An 8,873-nucleotide genomic window follows, 5' to 3' on the forward strand; every position below is an offset into this window, starting at 1 on the left:
ATTGATATCAATACCTTTTTAGTAACATGAAAACTAACAGAATTGTTTTTTGTCATCAGTGACCAAATAGGATCATCATTACCATAAAAGATGGTAGGTGTATGGTAATGGTTTTGAGATCTTCCAATAAGGACGAATGACTTTGGCACGTTTGTGATAGTCTCGATATTTTGCTTAATGTCAGCTATGGTATCGGATTCCTTCATGTTAAATTCCATTTTTCCTTCATGAAACACACATTCAAGAGTGACGCTCACCTCTTTTGGAGGTTTGATGATCAAGTTTAGTGTGATCGATTCGAGAAGCATCCAAGTGTTGAGAAGAAACAAATCCATTGAGTCAGAAAGCTCACATTCTCCAGGTTTGAGGTCGAAGAGAGACTGCAAATGGGGTGCAATACCTTTCACTTTATAAATTGCGTTTTTTAGATCTTCAACCTTAAAGCCGGGCACTCCTTGTAAATCAATTGAAAATTGTCCTGTTAAGAAATTGATTTTGACCTGTTTACGGCAAATTTCTTGAATATCTTTGTTAGTGTTTGGTTTAACATACAAACTCAAAACTTGATTCTCACTTATTCCACTTGTGTGTTTCAAACCTCTCACACTAACATCTCTAAAAAATATTTCACCACCATGCTGCAACCAATGGTATTTAGTAGAGAAATAATCAAGGTCAAACTTTTCACCAATCATTTGGCACACCCTGCGACTGTTTGGATTAGCTCCCCACAGCAACAAAGATAACATGCAAATGGTATTATTTTTACTTGGGTGTTGAATGATGGTGGTGTTAATGCGACTGATACCATGTTCTGATAAAATTTTCAAAAGTTCAACTTCGCTGTCATCTGCTCGAACCGCAAACTGAATCTCATTCAAGCGAAACGGTGAAAGATCGTTACGTGGAACCCATACACCAATCAAAAACAAACGAAACTTATTTGAGGGAATTTTCAATGTTTGACTTAAAAAATCAATAATGGTTTGACCTCCTACACCATTGTAATGATACAGCCAAACTTTTTCCTCATTTCCGAAGCTAGTAACTTTCATCGGGCTCATAGTCCTGACACCATTTCTTTTATAAATAGCATTCAATTCTTCATCATTAGTGTTAAAAACAAAGAGTTTAAGCTGCTGAGGAGTCAAGGTACTGGAGAGGTTTATCCAAAACAAAGGAATGCTATCGTTTGATATGGGTGATCCATTCTCATAAAGGATCGTTTGCTGGTGTGCAGGAATCTGAAATTGATTTTCAATCCATAACTTAATATCTTTAACATCAAATGAGCCAATCATGAGTAGAGGATAATTAAGGGTCCAATCTGAATCTATGACAGGTGGATAGTCATCTGTTTCCTCTTCAAAACCAGGTATGGTGATTTCCATTCTGTTAAATTCTTCATCATATTTTTCATTGCTAATGTCTGCCAGCAAGATATCGAAATGAAATAAGTTAAACCCCTGAAAACCATCCATGTACAGATCAACAAACAGTTGATCATCATCCAATAGCACAGCTTTATGATGCAAAAGAAACATTTTATCCACAGATAACCAGCTTTTTTCCATGTGAATACACTTTTTAAAATCCAAAATTGTTGTATCAATATTCACATTATTAAATGTGAACTCAAAGCTACTCCTTGAAAAAGTATCTGATAAATCGGTGACAAATATGTTACGTATTCCTGGTTCCTTTAAAGCCAAACTTCTTTGAGCATTGACCATGTTTGGGTCAATTAAATCATCAGTGCATTTGACCTTCAATTCAACATGATTTTGAAGTCGTTTTTTATAAAGGTTTAAAAATCCTTTATCGTCTAAAACATTGTTTTGATAGAAAATTTCCAAGGAGTCCTTTGGAAGCTTGAAGCGTTTCTCTATGCATGTTTTCAAACTATCAAAAGAAAACGCATCGAACCAGTAAAAAAGAGATGGATGCTGTTCGTTTCCAAAAGTTACTGTCAAATGATTTTTCATATCAAATCAATCTATAAAAAAATAAAATCAAAATAAAGAATGATCGAAGATTATCACTAAACGGTTTTAAGCTAATAAAACTCACTTTTCAAAAAGTGTAAAAAAACACACCAAAGGGATGATGTTCCATAATTCAATATACTTAGGTAATTCAGGGCATTATAAAAGTTAAGTAACGAAATCCAGATTTGTTCTAAAATAAATAATCACCCCCGCCCCCCAAAACTGAAGAGATTTTATGAAAAGCATGTAAAAGGAAAATTACTTAGACAAAAACCTAACAATTCAAGTAGGGTATAGCCTGGAGATCCATGCTATGATTTCTTATTTTATATACTGATGGCGAAATATAGAGCATGGTATGGGCTGAGAGTTTTAATTTCCCAGATCCTAATAACGGTTGAAAACATAGCCAATCAAATTTTGTTATTCTTATACTAGTCACACTTTCTTAGAGAAAGCGCAAGTTCCGAAATTTTGGTTTTTACTTTAGCAAGCGTGGACAGCACTAAATTTGAATTTCCCACTGTAAATTTTTTGAGGCAGAAATCTGCCTTACAGGTCATACCTGTCCTGTATACATCGAATTATAAAAATACAGGACGGGTCTCCTGCCTAAGTAGAGTAGGGACGTCAAATGTCAAAGTCAGAAAATTCAAGATGTAGTGGTTTTTTTTTTAATTAAGCTATTGTGACTGATTGTGAGGCATTCTGGGCAATTTTTAAGGTCAGAAGTCCGAAATTGGCCGAGCCCCCCTAGGGGTACTGATTAGTACTACAGGCAAAAATTTGGAAAAATGTCATTTTTTGGCCTTTTCATTTGTTGTACTAGATCATATTCGATTGAAAAGTGTGCCCGTTTGAGCCCTAAACGAGCCGTTGCATATTCATAACTTTTAAACTGATTAACTCACATGTCTGAAATTTCCAGAGATGGAAGACTTTAATGATGGAAGACTTTAATAAAGTCTTTTAGCAAAATAAATTTTAGGTTTTTGGCTTTTTAAATTCAAAATGGTTTCTTCAAAACTAGCTTTTTACCATAGCAAGAAAAATTCAGTGCTAGTCTTCTTGAAATACTCCAGGGAAATTAAAATCATTTGGGTATGTATATCTGCCAATGTATAGGGTGGGCCACAAAGTTGGAGTCCAAAATTTGTTTTGTTTGCACACGAACGTCAAAATAAGGTTTTCAAATGATGACAAGGCTGTCATCAAGAATAATTATACGGAAAATGGTTGGACTGCTCATCATATTTGGAAAGAGCATCAATGAGGATATGGTGCAAAGAATCCATTCAAAATCATCAAAACAACAGAGTTTATGGAAAGGGTGACAAGATTGATATTCAAGCTAGCCGCTTGTTTCACAAAAAGAACAGCAGTCTGTAAAACCTTGCATCACCTGACATGGTGTCACAAAACCTTTTTTTGGGGAACAAGAAAAATTAAAAAGTGAATGCACAACGCTGCACAACGATATAAAAAACATCTTGAGAAACAGTTACTTCCAAGCATTGTTAACCGGTTACTTTCTACAAGCATATGCTACACGGCTTTTTGCGCAATGCAATTGGTTCTTTTCGCATGACGACGGGCCTCCACTGCCCAGAGTTGCCAGTCGTCAGGAAAGTTCATTGTGACATAACATGCGTTGACATCATTTCTCTCATTTTTTATTTCTGGCGTCAGAAATTATAACAATTTTTGATCTTTTTTCACTTGTTTTTTCGCTTTATTTCGCTATTTTTCCTGGATAAAGCGCTAAAATTCGATCGAAGCTGAAGGAAACGGTTAACAAAATACATTAATGACATGTTTTTTTCGGGCTGTGCTGAGAAATATTGCCCTCCGTCAACGCAACAACCTTGCAAGCTCAGTCGTTACTTGACCTTGGGCACTATTTCTCAGTACAGCCCTCAATAACCGGTCATTATTGTATTATTAATGGAATGCTAAAACAGAATGATTGGATCTTTGTACAAGACTCAGCCCCTTCTCACAGGGCTAACTTGGTGCAAGATTACTTTAAAAGTCATAGGTAATTGCCCTCCGTCAACGCAACAACCTTAAGAGTTTTCAGAATGTGATACCTCACCCTCTTGGATTTTGCTAAAATTTGGATCAAATGATCTATCACGCAAGAAAATAAGACCCTGAAAATGTCACCTTTATAGCTCAAGTAGTTTTGAATATACAGCTTTTAAAAGATAGGCTAAGCAAAAATGGACCCCTAAAATCATGAACTCTGGTGGGGAGCAAATTTTGAAAGCTAGTAAAGAATTTTTATTCAAGTACATTAGAAAGCTGATTTACAGTGGATTTCAAGAATTTTTTGTAGGGAATCAGAGAAAATCAAATTGAATCTCCAAAAATTTTTTCCAAAAATCTCTAGCACCTCCTGTAGAGGGCTTCAAGCTTTGCGCATAATCTGGGTTTGGAAGCAGTTTTGGCTGTCTGCTCATGGTCCCCAGGGCCTATATTTTCAGAAAAAGCCTCAACCTTTCATAGTTTGGTGAATATTCATCTTAAAAAAAAGCAGGTTACTTCAGCTAAATGGGTTTAACAGTACCTAAAATCCTAAATATTCAAAAACTTTTTAGACTTATTGTGCCATTTCAGTTTTTATCTGTTACCCCCAACAAACGACATGGAATTTCCGTAGCAAATTGCTTTAAAAACTGTGGAATTCCGTTACTATAACTTAAAAAAACCATAGAATTCCAATACTTTAATGCAAAATTAAGTAATATTCATGTAATTCGGATACTTTCTCTCTAAAGTTTGCCTGAATTTCAGTACCAAAATTTATTTTAAAAATTGATGTCGTCCATTAGGGGGTAATGTTTTTTTTCTAGAATGGCCCATTCGGAAATCCTACTTTGGCAATAATTTGCGCATTACTGCAAAATAAGAGGATGGGGCGGAGATCAGAAATTTTCATGACAAATTGGGGGTGTATCGCCAACTGCTCTAACTTGGGACTATCTGACATACCATTCAGCCACCATTTCACCAAACCTCCAAAGTCATTTAATTAACATACCGCGAATCACAGATAGCAAATAATATGAATTGTAAAATTGTAAGATCTGTTATCGACACTTGGCAACTTTGACACGTTAATCAATGCGCACACTGGAAAAAAGTCTCTAGAGAAAAACAACATAAACAAGTGATACTTTTATGGACCTACCTGGTTATGCATTTAACACATATATAATTGATATCTACGTGAGTATGAACGTTAAACAATCATTCAGAACACAAATAGTGACGATTTATTAAAATTAGTCGTTTGTTTCTTATAAAAAAAACGTTTAGAAACCAAAATTTTATGCTCTTGAAATATTCTTCCATATTCAAGACTTCATGAGCATAAAAAGACATCTATTTCATCAAAAAATTTAGTAATTTGGCTAAGAACATTGATGTATGCTTATTAATAGTGATTCTTATAGATAAAGATGCGTTTTTTGAGCTGAATAGTTTTTTTTACAAAAATATGCTTGACCCATCTTTTCATGGTCAGCCACGATGACTCGTGTTGGTTTCAAACTCATTTTAAATAAAAAAGATTGACACTGATTCTTTTGATGTCTTTTTAACTTCTTTTTTTTTTCGTCCATAGATTGGTGAATGCTTCTGGAGATCAACTAATCACAAAAGTTTGAAATTCAACTTTATTATTTAGCTATATCGTTTTCGAGTGCTTTAATCTACTAGCAAGTTGAGTATTTCTAATGACTATTATTGCTTATGTGGGACTTTCCAAAACGTGATTTGTAAATGGTTAAAACCCAATGCTATCTACTTTATATCTTAATTTTACTTCTGCAGATCAATCTTGACGATGGATAACGAACTTCATTACCTATTTTCTACCTATTTTCATATATCTACATACACCCGTCACGAGACAACAGGTATTACTTATAGTAAATCGGATTTATTTTTACTTATCAGCGTTTGAAAAATCTTTTTTGCGATTCTTCCAAGAATAACTTGTAACAGTTCCTGTAAATTTTCGTCAAAACTATAAAGTGTATTTTAAGCAAAATCTGATTACTTGCTAAAATTAATTATGTGCGATATTTACTTTCAACTTTTCCTGTTTTTACTTGCAGGTCCCAATCGACTATTCTCTACAAGACCAGAAGGAAAACGAATGCTATTTTAAGATATATAGTATATTCTAACAAATGTACAATATTCTTCTTCTTTAAAGGGACCCCTCGCTTAAAAATGATAACAAGACACTCACTTCATAATCATATGAAAAGCAACTTCCCAAATTATTAGCACGCAAAACTCTTTCTTCAATCCATAATTACAAATTATAAATTTTGATGTTCACTCAACTTTCAGAAATTTCAAATGGCTTCTGAAGGCCTTCCAATTTTCTCGCGCTCTTGTCGCACCAAGTTGTCGACAAAAATGCACCGGAAAATTACAGTAAGAGTGTAGAGGCCAGCTCTGGTTTGAACAGTATAGAATCCGCGCTCTTCTCCTAAGAAAAACCCTTTGCTTGGAGTCGAGTTGCGGGTTTATGGAGAATCGGTATCGGCTTCAGAACTCCCAATGAGCCCCGGTTGTGTTGGTTTCAGTCAGACGGAGACGCCATACTGTTTTCAGAAGAATTTCTCGATATCTCTACAGGAACTAGCAGTAAGTTTTATGTTCTTTGAATATGCTGTAAGGGGTTTTTGGACCAATATAGTTTGATTTCCTAAAGATCACAAACAAGCGAGGGGTCCCTTTAAGAGATTTATACTTTAATATGACATATCTCTTTCATCTTTTATTGAAAAATCCATTAAACATTCGGTTGAAGTGGTTCCCATTTCCAATTATTTTCCCAAGACAAAATATTTATTCTAAATCAAGAATATGCAATAGATTATAGAAAGGTAAGAGCAAAGTATCCACGTCTGGACTAATTTCCTCATCGAATCAAATAACTAGACTTTACAAACAATTGCCTTAACCAGTCATTTCTCTGCCCGAATATACTCTTACCAGCGTGGTCATCCTCTTGAGGAGACGAGCTAAACATCTAAATTGAATCTGCTCGATTAAGTAGTACCACCTTTCTTCGGTCCCTTTTACTTGAACTTCTTTACCCTTAAAGATTATTCGCATAAGTAATATCACTTTTATCAATCCCCCACTAGAGCAATACTTTAGGCGTACAAACTTTGAAACAGTGAAAATTCTTAACAGGGTAATTTGCGAAAAATTCCTAGAAAAATTGAAAATCTTGGAAACTTCGAAATCGTAATAAATATAAAACTTTTACTCTATTTTAAAGGTTAAAGAATTTTTTTGTCGGATTCAGGGAACATTCGTTACTTTCTACCTAATCTTCGTTCAAAATTGCTAACTTTTATCCAACGATTCACGAAAGTTTATGTTTGCGATAAATATTTTTTTTTTCCTGAGAAATACGCAAATGTAAAAGTTGTGAAGTTTGCGATTTTTCAACCTCGCGAAAGTTTTTACGCCTAAAGTACTTATCGGGAAAATAACGTTTCACGAAATAAAATACTCACAAAAAGTTGCGTCCGTCGCACAAACAATCGAAAAATAACATACCCAAGCAAGTTTTTTTAGCTTGTTAATTTGTTCGAGGTTATCCTCTTTTCTCGGTCTACTAGGACACAAAAAAACATTAGGAGCCAAAAAATCACTCAACATTAGGAAATTGATTACTCTAAGGATCTGTTTTCGGAGGTCCCGGCCGGCAAAATTATTTTTCCGTAAGCGGTCCAAGCCCTGATTTAGCGGCCCAAGACCTGGGAAACTTGCCACTTTTGACACTTGCTTTTTGCCATGATTTTAGAATTTATAGTGGTGCCGGACCTGAATTTTCGGCCTAAATGGTTCTAAAAAACTAGTAGAACACATTCATCAGAAGATCATCAAATTGAGGTACTTTTCCATGGGAATATAACGGTTCGTCTAAATCAGGGCTTGAACCACTTTTTTAGCGTGGGCAGATAAAGCTCAGCGTACTGTGCCAGAAAACAGGCAATCTGTTATCAGGTTACTCTTGAAACTCTTATCAGCGTAAAATTATTAACATTATTTAACTTTCTATAAAAACACGCCAAGCAACCAAAATTTCATGTCTAGACACACATATTCTTCAAAAGTAAGCCCTCATGAGCAAAAAAAAACATCTATTCATAAAGAAATTGAGTAATTTGACCAAGAACATTGATGTATGCTTATTAATAGTGATTCTTATAGATAAACATGCGTTTTTAAAGCCAAATAAATTTTTTTGCAAAAATCTGCTTGAGCCATCTTTTACCTATGATTGTACCCTACTTTCATGCAAAAAATCAGAACAAATTAATGATCCAATTTTTCACAAAGTCCAAAAAACCCGTTTTTTGGCCCAAATTTGCCCAAAAAAATTTGTTTTCGAAAATCGGGCTCCGTCACATTTTGGCCACCACCGTTTTGCACCTTTGTACCAAAAATCAAATGATTCCTATGATTCAATCTCGAGAAAAGCTGGTAACGAACGGACGGACGGACAGAGGTGAATTTATAGGACCTCCACCCCACCGGGGTAGGTCCAAAAGGCGTCGAGATGTGAGCAGTGTGAGTGTGATTAAATTGTTAATCACTTCTGGACGTAGTAGTGTAGTGGTTATCAACCTTGGTCAGGGTTCTATTCTCACTTGGTGCTCTGATTTACTTGGCAAATGAATGTACCCTTGCCTGGTCTGATAAAAGAGTATGGGGGAGTATGTCAGGCATTGCATGTGGTGTGGTGACGATACTCATAGGTTCAACACCTGCGAGGATGTTTGTGTCCTCCCTTGTTGTAGTTTGAGTATCATCGCCTATACACCGATAACTCTGTTGTGTCGCGAG

Source organism: Clytia hemisphaerica, unplaced genomic scaffold (genome assembly GCF_902728285.1).
Source record: "Clytia hemisphaerica strain Z4C2 unplaced genomic scaffold, Clytia hemisphaerica genome assembly, whole genome shotgun sequence".
Taxonomy (NCBI): domain Eukaryota; kingdom Metazoa; phylum Cnidaria; class Hydrozoa; order Leptothecata; family Clytiidae; genus Clytia; species Clytia hemisphaerica.